Raw genomic sequence first — 18,597 nt, forward strand, 5'->3', positions numbered from 1 at the left:
CTCCACAAGGTGATGAAGAGGGAGTAGTGCAGGCTTCTCCACGAAATGAAATTCAGTTGATAAGACAAGGATTCTCGCGATTGCCACCTCCACCCACACCACCTCCAACTTCACCACCTTCACTTGCAACTTCAACCATACCACCACCACCCCCATTGCAGTTTAGTATGGCACATTCAGTAAAGTTTCCTTTGTTTAAAGGCTTGGGAAATGACGACCTGAACCAGTTCTAGTTCCTCATAAAAGTTGAATGGGAAGTTGAGGGAGTTACAGATGATAACATGAAGAAGGAGACACTAGTTAGTGCTCTGCAGGATCACATTCTAACCTAATATATTAAGTACTCTAATGATAACCCAAATGATGGAGTGGCGGACATCCAGACCACGTTGAACAAAGAATTCAGTAGGCCTAAATCTGAGGTGCAATCGATTGTGGTGTTCAAAGAAATCACGATGATGCCAGGTGAGACACCTTGGGAATTAGATCAGAGGTTGAAGTGTTAGATCCATGAAGCTAATATGAACTTGACAGACGGACAACATCGTAAGTGATTCGTGGCTTTGTGCCTACTACACATAAAGGTTGCGTTGTCACAACAGAATATAACGACTCATGAAGAAACCTTGGAGATTGCAATGAGACTACATGAAACACCGATGCAAGATCCAAATCTAGGGGTTCAGCAGATCCATGAACAATTGAAAAATCTATGCCTTGAGATGAAAAGTTTGAAGCAGGATAGAACAGTTCAACCAGAGATGTGTGAGGAGGCATGGTGCCTGAAATGCAAGGGTAAGGGGCATGACAAAGACCATTGCCCAGTCTTTGTGAACTACATCGCAGGAGGAGGACAGATGCCGTTGAGGCCGGAAGTTCAAGTAGGATTGAGTGTGGGGACTACATTGTGGTGTGCTATATGTCAGGTAGCAGGAAAAGATGTGACAGATATCTATCATTTGTTGGAGAAGTTCGTACAAACACCGCAACAACTATTCTGCAACTTTTGTAGGTTGGTAGGGCATGATGAGCACAACTGCAGAAGTTATGAATTGATGATGGACAAAACACCCACCTACAGGGTTCAAGCAGAAACATGCCGCCCTGACTAGAATGCGTGAATGGGATTTTAGGGGTGTGGATGAGGCTGAGGCGGAGGAGGACCTAGCAGAGGTCGGGGACAACTGATTTGCTACAATTGCGGAGGACCAGGACACTATGCCTGCAATTACACTAACCCAACGCATCTGTTGTGTATGTATTGCACTCTGTTTGATCATGATACAGAAGATTGTCCTACACTGATAGCAAGGATATGTAACAAAGGGGCGCTACCACCTCAGTCGACTCAGAACCTATAGATGATGAGGTCTAAGCCTTGTGAAGAGGATCTGCATGTGAATATAGTTCTCTGAAGTGGAGTTTCATCAGGGGATGATAAGGGGAAACAACCTGAAGACAACGCATGGGTTCAAAAAGCTCCGGTGAAGGAGGTTGAATTCTATTTGGAGCGCGCATGCGAAACGTTCATGGAAGCAAAGAAGAGCTTCGCTGAGGCCTCCACCTCAGGGAGGACAGATAAACCGAATTAGGATTTGTACCCTTCTATGCTTACAAACTTTCTAGAGACTTGTATGAAGTTGTTGCGCTATAGCAAGGCTGTAAAGGGATTACAGGAGCTTGTAAATAGATGTGCTGGAAACACCCTAGGAGAACTACGCGTAGTACGAAATATCGGTAAGCATAAGATAATGACAGGGCGAGAGATGAGGCTGATTGCACAGATAGGAGAGTATGAGATGGATCAGGTTATTTTGGATATGGCGTTAGAAGCAAACGTCCTACTGAAGTAGACTTGGGAATAGATGGGAAGACTCGTGCTGCAGTGGTCTTCGATTAAGTTAAGGATGGCAAATCAATAGGAGATCATCCCCATGGGGCGGCTACAAGGGGTCATTGTAGATATTAAAGGTGTGACTGCACTGGCTAACTTTGAAGTAATATAAATGTGGATGATAGTAACCCATACCCTGCACTCCTTACAATTGATTGGGCTACTGATGTTGGCTTGTTGGGGCTTGACCCAGGTTCAAAATTTATTTAGCCAAACAAATCCTGAAACTACTGGCTCTTTCAGCAATAGTCTACGGAGCGCTAACTGAGGTCTCACCTGAGTTAGTATGGGAGGGTGCTGGAACCAGGTTTCCACACCCTAGGGATGTCTTGATGTAGTCTGGGAAGTTCGCGAACCGATCCTATGCGCTTGTGCTATTCCACGCAACCATTCGACCTTCGTGTAGCTCTGGTAGAGAGAACGAAGAGGCGTTGTCTAGATCCTTTACCCTTACTGTGTTTTTATTATAGATCTGACTTAATTTTGTGGGCCCAGTAGTATTATCAATCATTCAACATTCATAACAAGTGAGCTCAATCATAAACTGTAAAGAGATGCATAAGAATATAACAGAAGCATAAACACACAGATCTACTAGCAGATGCACAATATCTCAAAATCCACTTATCTATTATTAAACCTTTGTTCAGTTACAATCTCAACTCTTCCTTGTGCACTCAGCTACAGGGGTCCACGCACACAACTGTGGACTCTACCAGGCCTCCATGCACATAGCTGCAGATCCTCTTCCTATTCCTACAGCCCAAGACTCAGACTTACAGACTCAGAGCGAATTCCTTATTCAAAAACCCATAACACTTATGATTAGGACTAAAAGTTGACTTCTACACTTAAAGGCTCGCTCTTTTTATACATTCCCAAGGTTCGCGGACCATGGGTAGGCCGAAACATTCTATATTAAATTACAATATTTTAGGGAGGACAAACCTAGACTCTCATGCTCCGCACCCGCATTTTGCAGGGTCTTTACATTACATTGACCAAAACTCGGCCTTAAGCCCCAAAAACCTACTAAAGGGGGATGTGCTGCCCAACATGCCCCCAACACAATCATCGTGACTCCTCCCGAGTCACTTGGATGGTGTGGTGATCTTCACGTGAAGTTCATCTAGCAACCTCTGCACTTCACTTACGTCCGAAGCACATTCTTCCACTGTCCACTGTGCCCATTGTGCGTGTATCTCTGATGCTTCGTTTTCAGGTGCAATTCCTTGCCTGAGTGCATATATGCCCTGCATTTGTGCCAGATTTCCCTCGATCTTGGCAATGACCATAAATGCTTCCTCGAGCCAAGGCTGGATGCGTTCTTTAAGCACTTCTTCTTTCTGCCGCGCGGCATATACCTGTTCCTTTAGAGCCCGGGCCTCCCTCATCTTGGCCAGTCGCTAAGTAAGGGAAATCATCTGCACAACCCCGTAGACATTGTCATAGGCCTGTTGCAACTCCTGCGTTTGTGTCTCTAACTATTGTAGTGTTGGGTCTTCCTGCAGTGAAGTGAGAGTGAAGAGTGACTAATCTAACAAGCTTGTGCAAACTTGTATGGCATGCTCTATCACTTCCAACCCCAATTGAATGGCATGGTGGCACTGTTCTCTCACTTCCTTGGGTGTAGAGGGTTGTGCCTTCAGTCATAGCTCCGCAATATGCAAGTTCAATTCCAACTGAACCTTTGCGACCTCCTCCTGGGTCTTGCGGACTCCAGTTGCTAGTTGGTGAATCTTTTCAGTGGTGGGGAGTGCCACCACCACGACCAAATCCAATATGCTGCTACAGGCCTCCTCCATTTCCAACTCCAGTATGCTGCTACAGGCCTCCTCCACGACCTGTTCTAATCCCTAGTTTTGTGCAACCACGTTGTCGCACTATAGGCTGAGCTGTTCAAGATTTAAATTCTGCTCACTCAAGACTTGGAGGGCACGACCCTCCCTCGTGCAAAGCTCAGTAGTTACCCCATCCTGCAGCTGGTACAGTGTTTCTCTGGGAAGGGTGACCAACTTCAACCCCAAGTCCCTCATGTCACCTTTGTCTTTTGCTAAGACTGCGCCTTCTGGTAACACCAACGTGTTCGTTATGCAGGTGCGCAACAACTGCTCAGCTTTGGATGCACCTTCCACAAGGTGCGGTGTCATCATTCCTAGGGGTCGCACCTGTAATGCTTGCAACTGTGCTCTGAGTTCCCCCAACGTAGATGTCTACTCCATCATTAATTCTTGAAGAGCATCCTTAGTGACATCGCGAACTGGTTCGCCATTGTCAAGAAGGGCTCCCTCCGAGGTCTTCGTTGCCTTTGTCTTCTTCTGTGTGGTTGGCTTCTCCTAGACGCGTGGCCTCTTGAGTTGGGTCGATTTTGTTGTAGGGTCCGTGCGTTCCTCTATCTCAGCCTCCCCCTATATGTCCTGCTCCGTGGACATTTCCTTGCCTTCCTCAGTCTCTTCGATGGTCGCGGTTGTGGTTTGTGCCATCTGCATTGTCACTGCTGCGTCAGCCACCTTTTGCTGCATGGCCGCTTCCTGTTCCTGGCGTTTTCTCTTCGCCAACTTCGTGATGCACAGCTTGGTTTCCTTCTTCCACTGCTGTGTTGCGATCTTTTCCAGTTCTGCCAAGTTTGGAGCACCACTTCGGAGACCATGCCACCATTACATCGTCTGTTGCAATGAATGGAAGCTTCACCCACGTTTGGGCTGGATCCTTTCACGCCCAGATATATAGATTATGCATATCCACCTTGAATTTGGCCGCGCTTTGCAAACTGTTATATACTATCAGGGACAAGCGCAACCTATGGTTGATCCATGTTTGGATGCTTGCCTCCATGAACACCCAAAACACCTTGATCTCGCGAACCCTCGTCGTGTCTTTCGTCGCCCAGAGCGAGGTGTACCTCGCGGCTTCGGGTAGGTTTCTCTCAATGGTTGGAAATTGGCTGTCCTTTGGTAGCTCCCCTGCAGCCAATAGGATGGACAAGAGCAACCATGCATAGTGGAAGGTCTTACCCTACTCCTAGGCCTCCTTACAATTTGTTAAAAACTCATCGTAGAGGAACTGCACATTGCTCTGCCAACATAATTATAGATGCTGGCACCCCGTCTACGCGACATTTCCTCATGAGCTTGCTAGCCAGTAGCTGGGTGGCTATGTGCACCCCTTGGTCCTTGATGCTCGCTATTACATACCCTCACTTCCTCTTCTCAAGCTTATAGTTTGCCTTCATAGCTTATGCGAGGGCCAAGTCGGTGCTCTTCCCTACTATGGCTATGAGATTGTTTCCTTTGATGGGCAGCCGAGGAATCTGGTGAATTAAATCGGTTGTGATGGGAATCGGCTCCTCCAGCTAGAGATACCCATCATGTACTAGACACAATGGCTGCCAGATGACAAGAATTGTGATGGGCGCGTGGTGGTAATGTGGTATCCACTACAGATGGAGTAACCTAGCCTTCTCCAGGGAGCGTAACCATTTGTGTTGCAGTAATTTTTCCACGGCCAACTGTGGGAAATTCTCGCTATCTATGAGGTCCTAGTCTTTGAACTTTATATTAGGTACCCATCCCAGTGGCTGACCTTCAAACCTTATTTCATCCAGAAGAGGTGGGGTCTGGAGTGCACTCTTTTTGGTCTCCAGGTCCTTCGGTATCTTCGCTGTCCCTTTCCATGAGGGGATGTAGGGGGCTAACTTTATCATCGAAGGTACTTGGGAAACATTCTCTGCCTCATCATCTTGTGCTTCAATTTGGGTGATCAGAGCTTGCAAATCTTCCTCCTCCTCCTCTGTTTCAATGGTGACAACTTTTCCCTTCTCTGCCATTGACAATTTACTGAATTGTGGGTTCTATGGTGATACCCAGGCTGGCCCCATTGTCTACTTTTTTTTTTTTTCTGTGGTCGCAATGTGCATGAGGAATTTGGAACCTCTGGTGTGGTTTCCACCTCTCCAGGCTCCTCCTGGGTCACACGGGGCTCTAGGGTAACTTCCACGAATCGTACTCTGGTTCTCGCAGCTGTCATTGTTTCTACCCTAGATCCGTTCGGTCACATATTCACGGGTGGCAAGGTAGCTTGGCGCTCAATGCTCTGTACTAGCTCAAATCTTAAACAACCAAGTGTTGCCTCGAGGTTACCCCAAGGGATTTTATAGTAACATTTGAATTTGAATGCGACCATTTCCTCTACTTCTGAGTCATTAATACCTTCTTGGTAGCAAATTGTCTTGAACCTAGCTCTTAATTCCCGTCTTAATGGCCCACCTCCTGCTCCTTTCTGCCTTAAATTGGACCTCTTGTCATGAACAGTGACATCAACGGTCACCTCCCAGCCTACCTGCACAACAATGCAGCCCCTTATGTGCGACCATGATCCTTGTGACATACTGGCCCTGCGCGGAACCTCCTTCCCATGCAGCTCTCCTGTAGACTCATTTATAGTCTCGTGCCATCTTTCAACTGCTTGATGCGTTGAGACTGTGCTTCCTACAAATAATTAGGTGGTCGCACCCCCGATGCGAGGCTTCAATTTTCCTACTAGCCCAGGCCGCGGGCACCCTTCAAATACCCTTGTGTCCATTAGTGCTGGTGAGCACCAGTATTGTAGCAAGAATGCTACAACTCCTGGGCTACCAACTTTACTTTTATCAACCTAGTAGTTTGTAACAAACTTGGAAGTGTCGGTGCTATATGCACAAGTACTAGTTCTCACTGCAGGTTGTCACTTGGTCAAGATCACTAGGAGCTCAAGCCAACTTCTATAGAATGTAGAAGAAGCTCTATGTATGATGAAAGAAAATAAATATTACTCTACATATGCTATTCTAATTGCAGAAAGGAAAAAGACTGGAATGCAAAGCAAAACCTAGTAAACCCTAATTAACAAGCTAATTCTACTTTTGCCAAAACACTATGAAAACGATGAAAGAAATGCCATTACCTACTCAAGAAAGTAAACAACATCTAACCATGCTATTTTTGGAAGTAAATAAGAAAAAAACATATTTGTGGATTTTTATGTGTTTTTATGTGAATTTGACATGCATCTAATTTATTGTGTGTGAATGTGGCAGTGAACAGGTGGCGTTAAAGGGTGGTTTTGGATCTTGGGAGGATGTAAGATGATGTGGATGGGTCCTAGGAGGTCTTAGGTGGCCTTCTAGAGGCTTTTCCCACACCCGGACTTCAAAATAAAGCCTACAGGAAAAACTGCAGGAGGAAAATAGGGTAACTACAGGAGGAAAACAGGGAAACTATAGGAGGCCTATAGGAGGAGGCCGAGAGAAATTTCCATTGTTTTGAAGCTGTGAGAGTGGGTGGAAAAGGTGGATGAAGGTTGGAATGAGACGTTAGGGCACCTAAGGTTTACCATGAATCACCAGGAGAGAAAAACATGATTGGGTTTGCTCAAGGAGAGAGGAAGAAGTTCTATGAAAAATGAGGGAAACTAGGGTAGAATTGAGGTGAGGCTTGGGAGACCTATAGGGCATGGACTAGATGGAGGGTGTGATTGCTGGTAATTTGGCCTACTGCTAGAAGAGATCTGCGGCATAGAAACCAAGAAAATCAAGCAACTATTGAAATGAATGCATTATAGGAAAAACAGAGTTTTGCATTAAAATGGCCTAAACTATGATGCATAGAAGGAAATGCTGGGAAATGCTGTAAGAAAGGAAAGAATGAAAAAGGACTATTGTAGATTAGGAAGTGAACTTGATAAAGGAGATGTAAAATGAAGAAAAACTGGATAATTAATATACTACAGAGCTGCAAACACTAGAAGTCCTATGAATGAGGAAAATCTGTGTTTTAGGGGCAGTAAGAGAGTCTTTGCTTCAAATCATGGTCCCAGAGGGAGGAAGAGAGGCCAAGGCATTGTTTCTAGCCTTTGAATCTTTTCTAAACATTTCTTAACCTGCTACAAAAATCACAAATGGAAGAAAACTACTAAATAATCAAAAGCAACCTATTCTTAACCATAAAAGAAAAATACATCTAATAGCAAATTAATCTACAAACAGAAGTAGAGCATACAAATACAAGTAAAGAGGAGCTTGGCTACTTGGATTGGGCCATAACCCAAGAGATTCAGCCCTCTGAGGTAACTCAGTGCTAGCTCAAAAAGGATTCCATCTTCATTATCAAAACAATAGCAAGATTACATAAAACTATCACAAAATAATAAGCTTGAAATTTGAGCAGAGTTTACATAAGCAAAAATCTAACCCTAGTGAGTCCCTAGGCCTCTCTACTTATACATATAAAGCTACCAATAGCTTCCTTAAAATCAGGGAGGATTGGCTCCCAAAACTCGAGATAACTATGAATCATCCTCCATTTTCTCGGCTACCTTCTAGTGCATGATTCGGCTGCTTGTACTCCAAGCTGAATGAAGGGGAATTCGAAGTGAGGAGTAATAAATGAGGGGAATTCCCTCCTATAAGTCTTCTCCTCTGTCTACTTCGAGTTATTGCTACCATTTGAGCACTGGATCCTTGACTTTGACCTCAAAATCCATCAATAATCTACATTAAATACATGTTAGATCACATGGCATAATAACTAACTCAACTCACTCTATAAACATAAATATAGTCAGAAAATCATACAATAAGCTAAGAGAATGGTTGATTTGACTAAGTTAGGAGGTAAAATGATCCCATATAATTATCCATTTATGAGGCTCATCATCTCCCCCTACTGAAGGTGTTTCTCATCCTCTGAGAAACCTAGTAAATCTCCTCATATTTTATGGCCCTGGTGGCCTCCCTAGCATCCCAAGCTTTTGATGTGGTCTACTCATGTTTTCCATAAAATCCTTCCTTTCTGTCTATATCCTTCCACTGCTCCTCTTCTTCTTCTCTTCTGCCTTCCAGCATTCCTAATAGGAGTGGGGGACTTAGTTTGAGGCCAATCCAGGTGACCTTCAGCCTTTGCATGGAGCGCTTGTACATTGGCACTCTTTTCAATGCCTCCTTTAGCCTCATGGGGGAATGGTATTCCCTGATCTGCAAACTGTGAGGTAAGGTGTTCCATCTTCTCATGAATGCATGCACATAGTCATCCCCAAGTAGCCTTTGCATATCTTCAAAGTGTGCAATGGCTTGTGCTTGATTGGTTAGATATTTAGGGAAATTTGAGGGTCATTTTCAAGCAAGTTGTGTGTGCTGATGAGTGCCATAGGATCTGATGGCTCAGCTCTTATCATTAATGGCTCATTTTGTTCTTTTATCATCAATATTTTCATTTTTGCTACCCTCAATTCTTCGTGGTTCATCCATGATGCCATGGCCATTAATTGCAGGTCCCCTAGCTTGGCATTGGGGTCCCACACATTCATGTCTGTGAGGGCCATGTTGTGTAGGTATAACTCTGCCATCTTTGCTTTATCCTTTGAGGTGCTTTGGTCACACAACTCCTTGAACTGCCTATAGTATTGGAAGGGAATTATGCCTCTTTTTTCCAAATTCTTTATTTGGAATTGAAGCCATTGGTCCTTCAGATAGAGGCCATAAGATTTGGTTGGTGTTCTGCATTGTAATGCTTCCATGGATAAGCTGGCCATGTATGCTAGCTGAGTCTCTTTCTCTTGCAATTGCATCCTTAGGATTTCATTCTCATTTTCAAGGTGGATTCTTGTGATGGATTCTCTGTCTCTAAGAGCACTCAATTCTCTGCCCATTTCCCTGAGTTTGTTTTCCATATGGACAACATCCTCAACTACGTTGGATTTGGCTATCTGCATCCACCTATGTGTTCTCACTCATTCTTTCTCCAATTCGAAAATCAGTGGAATTGAAAATTTCTATGGGATTATCCTGCCTCCCTCAAGTAGATTGTAATAGGAGGCCAGACTAGGCTGGGGGTAAAGTTCTTGTAGCCCTTGTGCTTCCTCTTTCACCTCTGGCTGTCCTCCTATCCTTTCCTCAAGCTTTTGGGTCTCCTATAGTTTGGACAGTGTCTCCTGTAGGACTGTTTCAGCGTCCTATAGGTCTAGTTTTGGGTCCTGTAGTGCTGCCTTTCCCTTCCATGTATAAGATCTTGGAGTCCCCCTTTCATATGTTATAGGTGTCTTGGAAGAAGATTCTTTCAGCTTGGCAGATGGTGAATCTTCAATGGTAATGAGAACGTTTGAAGAGGGCTGAGGTTTGCGTATTTTAATTGTTGTGCTTTTCTTTGACCTGAAATACATGGAGGTCTATCTTTTCCTCTTCTACTTTGGCTTGATTGGTACTGAGGGCAGTGAGGGTAGATTCTACCTCTCTTTCCAAAGTCTCAGGGGACTCTTCTCCTTGCTCTGCCTTCTCTGCCTCTTTTTCTCCTTCTTCGGTCTCTTTTTATGTCTCTTCAACTTTTCCCTCCTTTATTTATTTTCATTCCTCCTTCCTTTCTTGCTCTACTATGTCACCACTAGCTTCATCTTCTCCTCCTTTCTATTCTTCCTCCTCACTACTAGTAGGACTGACATCATAGGTTAATGCTTTTATGTCATCCTCAGCTGTCATATTTTGAAAAACTTCCCATGCTATATGGAGTGTAAAGGTATGAAGGGCTTCCTCTACTAGGATCTTGATTAAGCCATGGTGAGCTAACTGCCCTGAATTTATTGCTTGTACCTTGGTGCTAGAGTCAATGAGGGACTGAAGGAAAAAGTAAGGGATATTGAGCTTTTGAGGTGCTTGAGTATCCATGCCATACCTCAAGTCATGGAGGATTTTGAAATGATATCTATAGACAATGATGTGCCTCCCCTCACAGGAAATGTATTTGAATACTTGGTAGCTAACCTCATCCCAGGAATATGGTATACTAGCCCTTCTAATTCCATTTTTATCTTCAACAGGGGTTTCATTATTTGGAAAAATTTCTTCTTGGCAACCTGGCCAATTGGTTTCTCATCTTTACTCCAGTGCAGCCCAAGAGGAAGGGTAGTGACCCTACTGATGAATTCAGGGGTTATTTCAATGGAGAGGCCTCTAAGGGTGAGAGTATCATGAGTTCTTGTGTGAGGGGCCACAGAGAGAGAAAGTTCTTGGGCAATTTCATCATCAAACCCTCTAAATTTCTCAAAGAAATTCATCCAGTTTTCCCTTGTGAATATGTCCACCATTTGAGGATGTGCATGGACCCTAGTGGAGTTAGTGGGCTTCTTTCTCATAAACCCTCCTGTCATACTACCTGTACTTTTTTTAACCCAAATATGGAGGTGGAGACAAAGAGTTTTGAGATAACTAAAAAAAATAGAGGAGACTGTGTTTTTTAAATAAACATAAAAATTTTATGTATTTTCTGCCCTCCTAAAGACTTATCTCATCCTAAAATTTAGACCACTTCTTTCATATATTGATATTTAACAGGGGGCATGCATGAACCCTACCTCTCCAGATTGAAATTCGTGCTAAAAATCGTGTTTTCTCACTTCAAAATTACTCACGGCCCCTCTTGTAGAAGCCTATTGTCCGTCCTGTAGATTTCCTGTAGGTGCTCTTGTAGAAAACGCCGAGAGCAAAGATAGGAGGAAATCAATGGAGGATGGTGGTTACGAGGCTGTGGGGGAACAAGAAGACTGCTGTGGTTGAGTTACGAGAAGAACATGAAGAAAAGGTGGTGAGAATGTGCGAGGAGGAGTGCTCATTGCTTTTTATGGCTATTTTCGGTTATGAGTGCTGAGCTGACAAGGTGTATGTTGGCCCTATTCAGACCATTGGTCCCCACCTGCTTGGTCATCATGGCCTCTCTTCATAATCATCCCTCATTATTTCAAGGAAGTTCACACTTCCTCCCACTACCTGTCCTTGGCATCTTGTGTTTGAGTTGACTATGCGCACGTGTGGGTGACATCTCGGGTAAGTGGAGTCAACTAAATGAAGGTGGCCACCTTTCCCTCATTCAATCTCAACCATCTCATCGCCTTCGTATGAATCCCAATTACACAAATGAAAATAGAGGAGTGACTTAGTTACTTACCTGTGATCCGAGTGTATTTGTTGTGAGGTGTTGTGGCTTTCTCTGCTACATGCCTTCATTTCCCTTTATGCATGTTGTCTCTGCTGGCTGATGTGTGGTTGTGTGCTTGTGCAGGTTCTTCTCTTGCTGGAGCTAAGCTTCATGTGCCTTTTCAACCTTCATGTGTGCACTCTCTTGTTGCTGGTGCTGGACTTCTATGGGATCAGTTGCTATAGGAATTCCTACAGGAGCTCCTGTAGCTACTTCTCCCCTGGAAACTTTAGCTTTTCCCTATGCTTGGAGCTCGAGAATAATGCCAGAGGTGTCATGAATGATGGAGGGATAACAGGTAAGATTCAGGTGAGGTTATTGGTGCCTTTTCCCTTTTTTTTAATGTTGGAAAACTGTTTTTCCTGTGTTTTTTCTTGGATAGGGAAAAAATGATGCTTGGAGTGTGATGTAGGCTTGGAAATGATGACAAGGAGGCTGGAAGGTGGTAAGAGGGATGACAAGTTTCTCATGAAGCTCTCCTGGTCCCTCAAACTGCCTTCTGTAGACACTTTTGGCTCTCTGTAATTCCTACAGGAACCTCCTGTAGAAAACACAGAGCCTCTTGTAGAAAACACAGTTTTGGAAGAAAAAGGTGCAGTGGGGTGAAAGAGATGCCAAAAATGATGGAGGAAGGTGTGGAGAAGATGAGATGGGTGCTAGTATGAATGTCAGGGTTCCCTTGGCACCTTCTTCTGCTCCCTGTAGTCCTCCTGAAAACATGCAATGCAATAAATTTTTTTTTTTTTTTAAACAACTAGGGTGCCTTAGAGAGGTTTTCACCTCAATTGCCTGCCCTGGGCACCTCCAAGGGAGGTTTTCACCTAGGGATCTTATTCTTTTTCCTCTTTTTTTTGACATCACTGGGCCACCTCAGAAGAGGTTTTCAACCCAATGATGGGACTCAAGCACCTCATGGAGGTTTTCACTAGAGTCCTTATTTTTTTTATTTTTTTCTTCATTGAGTGGGTGAAGTGCAAGCTAAGACATGCTCCACTACCATCACTATTTTATTCAAATCTTCAATAAACTCTCGCTTGGAGAGGGGTTTCTTGTAGACTTTCAACCGATGTCCATTGACAAGCATGGGGATGGCTTCATCATCAATGGTTCTGATTAGAATTGAACCATTGTCATTACATTTCTCCACAGTGTAGGGTCCCAACCATCTTGTCCTCAGCTTGCCTTTGAAATCTTTGTATCCTGAATCATAGAGTAGTGCCCAATCTCCCTCTTGGAATTTCTTCTCCTTGATATTTCTATCATGCCATATCTTTCTCTAAAGCTAAACTACCTCTGTATGGAGAAGGGCTTGCAATCTATATTCATCCAATCCATTGAGCTGAAATAATCTCTCTTCCTATGCATGGCTGAGGTCTAGGTCTAGCTGAGCTACCATCCTTAGGGTATTGAATTCAAATTCTATTGATAGTAAAGTCTTCTTCCCATAGACAAGTTCATAGGGTGTGAACCCGGTGGTGGTCTTCCATGTTTTGTTGTAGGTCCAAGTGGCCTCAACTAATCTGTCCACCCAGTCTTTTCTGTTGCTTCTCACTACCTTGGTTAGGATCCCTTCCAATGCTATGTTAGTGACCTCCACTTTCCCATTGGCTTGTGGATGGTAAGGAATGGAAGTACCGTGCTTGATCTTATGATGTGTGAGTAGGTATTCAATTAGGCTGGAAGTGAATTGACTTCCTTGGTCTGTGACTAACTCTCTCCGATACCTGAACTTATAGAATATGTTTTCTCTCAAAAACTCAGCTACTTTTTCTTCTGTTGCTTCTTTGATTGCTTTTGTCTATGTGCACTTTGTCAGGTAGTCGGTGCACACAATGATGTACTACTTCTGCTTTGAAGGGGGGTTGATAGGCCCCACAAAGTCCATGCCCCACTTCTCAAATGGCTCAAAGGTCACTTGAGGTTGCATGGGCATTTCATCCTTTGGAGTGAGTTTCCCCATCCTCTGACACCGATCACACTAGCTCGTGTATCTACTCACATCCTAATGAAGAGAGGGCCAATAGTAGCCTATTTGCAATATCTTGAAGGCAGTTCTTTTTGGTACAAAATGAACTCCACAAGGCCTATCATGACAGGTCAGGAGGATGTCAAAGAATTCCTCCTCCCTGACACATCTTCTCAAGATCTGATTTGGGCCGAGTTTGAAGAGATTGCCTCCAATCCAGGTGAAAAGGGCGCTTTTCCATACTATCTTGCTCTTCTCTTTTGAGGATAGACGTGGTGGGAATTGTGGTGAAACCAAGTAGTTTGCTATATCAGCAAACCATGGAGAGAGTACTGATATAGCAAACATGTGTTCATCCGGTATTTGATCATCCACCATTCCTTCTTCACCTGTAGGCAAATTTACTCTAGACAAAAAGTCAGCAACAACATTCTCTTTACCAGGCTTATCAATAATGGTCAAATCAAACTACTGTAGTAAGAGAAACCATCTAATAATGTGAGCATTTACATCTGGTTTGTTCATTAAATAGCTAATTGTAGCATGATCAATGTGCAAAACGGTTTGATATCCTGTGATATAATGTCTGAATTTGTTTAAGGAATGCACGACAGTTAGGAGTTCCTTCTCGGTCACTATATAGTTTAACTCTACCTTTGAGAAGTTTTTGGTTATAAAGTATATGGCATAAGGTAACTTTTCATCAATTTGGCCTAAAGTTTCTCCTATTGCTTTGTTCGAGGCATCTGTGTGAATGTGAAAGGGTAGGGCCCAGTTTGGGCTTCTGAGAATTGGGGTAGTCACTAGCTTGCTCTTTAAGGTATCTAGGGCTTCTTGACAGTTTTCCGACCATATGAACTCAATATCTTTTCCTAAGAGGCCAAACAAAGGAGAGGCTATCTTGCTGAATTCTTTAATGAATCTCCTATAATATCTGGCTAAGCCTAGGAAACTTCTGACATTTCTCACCTTTTGAGGAGGTGGGACCCTTTGGATGATGGAAATTTTGTTGGGGTCCACCTGCAGTCCTTGTTGAGATATTGCATGACCTAGCACGGTCCCTTCAGTCATCAAGAATTCACATTTTTCTGGACTGAGGGACAGGTTCATCTCAATACACTTATCCAAAACTTTCCCTAGGCTAGATAAAGCTTCGTAAAAGTCAGAGCCATAAGGACTAAAATCATCCATGTATATTTCTATTGCATCATGAACCAGTTCAGAAAATATACCCAATACCACTCTTTGGAAAGTGGTTGAAGTGTTGCACAAACCAAAAGGAAGGACCAAGTATGCAAAGGTACCCCAAGGACCAGTGAAAGTAGTCTTATCTTGGTCTTCCAGGCTGATTTGAATCTGATTGTACCCGCTAAACCCATCTAGGAAGGAGAAAAAAATTTCCCTGCCAGACCGTCTAACACTTGATCTATGAAAGGAAAATGGTCCTTTTTAGTGGCTTTTTTCAATTCCTGATAGTCGACACATATTCTCCACTTACCATTTTTCTTTGGCACTAGCACCAAAGGAGAGACCCATTCACTGTCAGAAATGGGATAGATGAATCCCGCATCAATCAATTTCTGCAGTTCTTCCTTAAAAATATCTTTAAGCGCTGGGTTCATCCTCCTTTGAGGCTTCCTAACTGGCTTTCAATCTTCCTTGATGTATATATGATGAGTACATACTGAAGGGTGCACTCCCTTCATCTCTTTATAACTCCAGGTGAAGGCATCTAGATGTTTTCTTAGTAGGCTGCATAGCTCCTTCTCCTGGGAAGTAGATAGGGATGGATTGATTTTCAATGTTCTTTCTGGGCCGAACTCTATATTTTTGACACGGATAGAAGTAGGTTCAGCCACACAGAGATCAGTTGAGGGGTTGTTTTTGGGTTTCTCTTACTATGTCTTCTAATGGTGATGCACTGGGAGATGGATTCTGAATCAAATTTTCAATCATATCATCCTCATATTGCGCTTTTCCCCACATGACGAGTTCTAATGCACAAAGTGGTGTAGAATAAACGTCATCCTCATCCTTCTCCTCCAACCAGAGAGGTATATCATGTTCTAGTAGGGGTTGGGCAGGAGGATATAGGATTAACGGCTTAGACATGTGCCCATTCTTTATGTTCATGTTCCTAGCCCGGCAGCTGACGTAGGCATCGGCTGTAGCCAACCAGGGTCTTCCTAGAATGAGAGGATACCCAGTGAGATTTTCCTTTGGCTAGAGAACCAAGAAATTAGCAGGGTACTCCCAAGAATCAATGCAGACCATCACATCTTCCACAATCCTCTCAGGGGTCACAGTGGAGTGGTCTGCTAGCTGTAGCATTGTCGTGGTCTTCCTTAAGGAGCTTAAGTTTGAGCATTGTGTCCTTTGTCATCACATTAATGGAAGCTACCAGATCAATCAAGGTATGTGGAATCATTGTGCCATTGATGTGGACATCAACTACTGGGCTTCCAGGGTCCAAATATTTTGGATAGATTATCTACCCCAACATCAGGTCGGACAGTTGTCCTAGGACATTGATGGTTGGGGAATCTCTCTTGCGCCTTCCTAGATGCCTAAAGCACTTCCCTTTGATCAACCTATTGTAGATAGGAACATCTTTTATGGCTTGGAGAAGTGGTATCTTCACACATAAATGTTTCAATTCTCCTAGGATTTTAGTCTCTTCTGGGGTAGGCTGGATTGTCATGGACAGTCTCTCAAGAAAGGGTGGATTTGCTTTAGATTCACTTTTCTCTTTATCTTCCTAAACCTCCCTGGGTGGAGGCAGGCTATCCGGGAGAAATTTCCCAGATCGCAAGTTAATTTCTTGAATCTCCACAACATAAGTTGGGCATGATGGTTCCCCACTATACGCTTGTTGAGACTATATGTTATTTGGGTTTGGATTTGGCTGGGCAGGCATTTAGGATTGCCTTGGTGGAGCAGAAGGTAACGGTTGTGGTTGAGTAGGTGGTGGAGGCAGGAGGGCGGGAAGAGAGTTGTATTAGGGTTTCCACCCCTGGTGAGATGCATTCCACTGAGGTTGCAGTTGAGCATAGGATTGAAATGAATGGGTGGCTGGTTGGGCATGATATTGAGATGGGAAAGACCAAGGACGAGGCATGGACCAAGAAGGATGAGTAGGGGGGCCCCAAGAAGGTATGGAGGTGACTTGGTTGGGGTTGTATTATGCCTAAGATGTCCCTTGCATCCCCTACTGGTATGGTCTAGGTCCATGTGGTCTCCTTTGGTTTATGTAATAGATCTGTTCAGTGACTCCTTCAGCACCTTGGTATAAAACTTTATGTCTGGGCAAGGAAGGGCACTTATCTATAGAACGATCTTCTTAACATACTAAACAAACCTCTATAGAGTGTAATGGGCATTCATTCCTAGGATGCCTCCTAGTGCATCTAGGGAAAAAAATGGCCAAAGCCCTTTCTGCTTCCTCTTGTTTTCTTTTGATACGTAAGGTATCCATTTGCATGGGAAGAGTCTACATCATCTCACTCTTGAAGTCTTCCAGCATGGTTCCAATTTCACCTTTAATGGATGAATTGGAAGAAGAGGTACTGGCTATGGGTTGACTCCCCCTACCTTTCTTTCTGGCTGCTCTAGAATGGTTTGTAAAAATAGTCTTTATGTCCTCATAAGATAGTTGGTAGATGTCTCCCCCGGCTAGTGGATGGAGGGTGTCTAAAAGGTCTTCCTAAATTCCCCTGAGCAGGACTAACTTTAGAGACTCAGGGTCAAGTGTACACCTGACCCTTTTGTAATTAAGCTGGAACCTCTCTTCATAGTTTTCTAGGGACTCATCACTTCCCATGGTCATTTGGAAGATTTATTCTTTAGTATATTGTGTCCTACAATAGTCTTGATACTTGTTGTTAAAGGCTTGCTGCATTTGAGCCCAAGTTGTGATGCTATTTCCAGGTAATCCCATGAACCAATGCAATGCTGCATCCTTGAGAGTAGAAGGGAACAGGTTCAACTTTTACTCATCTTCTACATAGTCATAAGTTTGACAGATTACAACAAACTCGAACAAGAAGGTGTCAGGATCTTCTGTAGTCAGACCATGGAAATGAGGTAGGGTTGAAGGGCTTATATTCTTCATTTTTGTGTCCCCATTAGTCTCTCGAATGGGAAAGGTACCCTCTATTATTTCTCCATTTCCCCTAGCATTTCTGTTTTCAGCCATTGGCTCAGGAGGAATGTTTTCTTCTTCTTCTTCCCCTATAGGATATTCAAATATTTCTGGCTGTTCACCTAAGGGTTCTTCTTGAGTGCAACCACCGAAGAAGAGAGAAGGTTGGCTGTGTGAAGCAGGTGGGATGTTGGGCAAAAATTTCCCTGAGTTATCTCTATTCCTACAAGGCATGAAAGGAAATATTTTTGGTTGGTTTTTGTTTCTTTTTCCCCACACTGAAAGTACCTGTAGAAACTAAAATTGTGATTGAACAAAACAAATTGCAACTAGCTAAAATAAACTTTGTTGAATGGAAATTTCTAGAATGAAAAGGAAAGCAAGGAAATGCAGAACTGAAAGAAAGGAAATGACTAGTCTACTTTTGTTGAAATGAAATTTGTAGAATTGAAAAGGAAAGCAAGGAAATGTCGAACTTGAAAGAAAAGAAATGACTAGTCTACTTTTACTATTAGAAGAATGTTGCAATAGGAAATAGAAGAAAGTAGTAATCACAGAATACTCTGACGCTTCCATGGCAATGACACCAAAAAGTGGT

The sequence above is a fragment of the Pinus tabuliformis genome, chromosome 4_2, assembly GCF_031772625.1.
Source record: "Pinus tabuliformis cultivar Carrire ecotype Pingquan chromosome 4_2, CPIR1, whole genome shotgun sequence".
NCBI lineage: Eukaryota > Viridiplantae > Streptophyta > Pinopsida > Pinales > Pinaceae > Pinus > Pinus tabuliformis.